Here is a 2,909-nt window from a genome sequence, read left to right on the forward strand (position 1 = left end):
TAGTTACTCGCACGTTCCACCCCCACATACTGAAGATCCTCCACTGCACTTCGGGATATATGCAAAATACAGTCTGGAACCGCACGACCGCTACGGTCGCAGGTTCGAATCCTGCCTCGGGCATGGATGTGTGTGATGTCCTTAGGTTAGTTAGGTTTAAGTAGTTCTAAGTTCTAGGGGACTTATGACCACAGCAGTTGAGTCCCATAGTGTTCAGAGCCATATACTCCCTAATTTTCCGTATGTTGCACAGATGGCTAGTCAGCAGCTACCATCCGTGCCCTCTCCATTAGTTTTGCAATAGAGGGAGCACCTTCCACCCTGGTTTCCTAAAACAGCCCTCGTTCATACCGTCTGAGTTTCAGCATTTTTGTCAATGCAGTGGCACTGAATACCTGACCATCACCCTGATCCATCCTGTACCCAATCGGGAGCCGAGCAAAACGCAGGTGTGCAAGATAATCACAACATCCGACCCTGATGAATTACTCACCAGTTTCCTCATCACCTATCGATTCACTCCCAAATGGACGTAGTTCGATAGAAATTTTACGCTGTTACAGATTCCACATCGTCTTCGACCTGCTGTGTCCCACCCAACAGGCCAGCCGCCAGCACACACAGCTGTATTACCACGTGGGCTCCCACAATTGGGCAGGATCAAAAGTGGGCCCACAGCGTCGTTGTAGGCGATAGAGAGCAGAAATCTTTGAAACTGCGACTGGCCCGTAACATCTAGTGAGGCACCGAAATCGGGCCCCCGTCGTAATGAGTCGTACCACTCCTCCACCCTTTCCCCTCGCCTTCCCACTGAGCAAGACTTTCGCAACCATGCTCAGGACAAGCCTGTCCCATAGCCTGTCCGCTGGCATAATAATCTCCGCGCTCGTCTTAGGCATCTACAGCGGTCGGCAATGACCAACGATGGGAGCCGATGGAGGAGGAACCATTTCCACCCCCAAGGCACTTGTAGCTCCCACGAAAGCCAACGACCATCTCTCCATACAACTGACGTAGCTGGAGCAAATTCAGAGTGAGGTGCCCATGGCGGGCCGAACCATTGTCTCCACTGCCAACAAGGCTGGCACACACTCCCCTGCAGGCGGACCAGTCTGCGACCCAAATCCTATTAATCGGCTGTAAATCACGCTGACTGTACCGGCATCTGATTTAGCTGATCACGTCGAGGCCGTACCGTGGGAGACTTTGACGAGGATGCCGGAACCTCCAGCAAACGGTAGAACATATCCGATAATACATGCCGATTAAAAGAGGAAGGGGGTTAATATCCGACACTGATTCAGATTCCAAGCCGATTAGGAATATCGATATGGAGCACAGGTCTGAGACATCAGACTACAAAGTGGAAATGTAGCTTACTCCTGCGTGAGGCACCGCTACAGCCACTAATATGTCACGTGATGCTATCGACTGACGCGAGACTGCTTGTACTTACTGTGCTCCCAAACTTGCCAGCCAGTCTCGTTAGTTCCTTGAACTTTTGACGAGAGCCGTCCATTAGTAGAACGATTGCCGTTGTCTGAATTCAGATTGCTTCCCTGACTGTTTTTGCACACTAACGACGACTTCGCTACCGCTTCTGGCTACTTCACATCATAAACCCCTCCGTCGTCGACCTCAGGAACCGACTGTTTGTTCCACCAATCTCTGGGTTACTGCCAAATGCGAGTGATCATAAACAGTGTTTCTGCTTTCGCAGAGTAGGACAGAAAAGAAAGAAATAAAATAGTATCAATTGCCACCTTTATTTAGCCACGAAATGTTCGCCTTTAGCATTGATGAGAAACATCCACATTTGGATTTACTTTTCAAATACCATCTTTGTGGGTGAACTACATTATTAAAAAGACAGGTTTCGGTTTGTGGTTCTAGGAAATGCGAAAGTAACAAAGGTCGTTAATCATCGCAGTTTTCCACTTCCATTACATACTAACTAACATGGAAGTGAACCCCGCGGAAGACACGGTAGGATCCCAATGTGACTTTGCACATGTACGCATCATCGACAGATATGCAAATCAGAGTTACAGTTCTCTGTGACAGTTAGAACGGCCATCACAATACGTAAGTGTAGTTGGTGTTCACTGTTGTTAACAGGCCTTATTGGGTACGTAAGACCTGTGAACAACATCAGATGTTGTGTGAAAGACACGGAGATGCCACGTACTGCTGTGAGACAGCCTTGTCATCAGAGAGTCTGAAAGGGACTTCGTTGTGGGTCTCCACCTGTCCGAGTGGTCGAACCGTGCAGTATCCAGATTTTTTGGGTAGTCAGGTGTGACAGTGGCCCAATTTTGGACAGCATACACGTCGTCAAGCTTCTGTTGACCATCTCTCATCATCAACAGGGAGGATGGCAATAATGTGCACCAAGAAAATCGTAATCCCTTCCCACCTGTGACATCCGAGAAAAAGTAACAGACTTCCTGCAACACTCTGTAGCACCCTGCATCATTGGTCAGAGACTCATGGCACCCAGACTTGGGAATTACCATTCCATGTGTAGGCTGGTATTAACATCACTAGACAGACGGTTTCATTTTTAGTGTTGCCATGACCAGAAGTGGCAACGGCCTTGCCGCGGTGGATACACCGGTTCCCATCAGATCACCGAAGTCAAGCGCTGTCGAGCGTGGCCGGCACTTGGATGGATGACCATCAGGGCCGCCATGTGCTGTTGCCATTTTTCGGAGTACACTCAGCCTCGTGATGCAAATTGAGGAACTACTCGACCGAATAGTAGCAGCTCCGGTTAAAGAAAACCATCCTAACGATTGGGAGATTGGTGTGCTGACCACACGCCCCTCCTATCTACATCCTCAGCGGAGGATGTCACAGCGGTCGGATTGTCCCGATGGATCACTTGTGGCCTGAAAACGGAGTGCTAC

The 2,909-nt window shown here is 49.3% G+C and overlaps 1 pseudogene; it reads left to right on the top strand.

Annotated features, from left to right (window-relative positions):
• The first annotated feature begins 2,586 nt into the window (after positions 1–2,586).
• Positions 2,587–2,704, top strand: LOC124546221 (annotated as a pseudogene).
• The last annotated feature ends 205 nt before the right edge of the window (positions 2,705–2,909 follow it).

Source organism: Schistocerca americana, chromosome 8 (genome assembly GCF_021461395.2).
Source record: "Schistocerca americana isolate TAMUIC-IGC-003095 chromosome 8, iqSchAmer2.1, whole genome shotgun sequence".
NCBI classification, from domain to species: domain Eukaryota; kingdom Metazoa; phylum Arthropoda; class Insecta; order Orthoptera; family Acrididae; genus Schistocerca; species Schistocerca americana.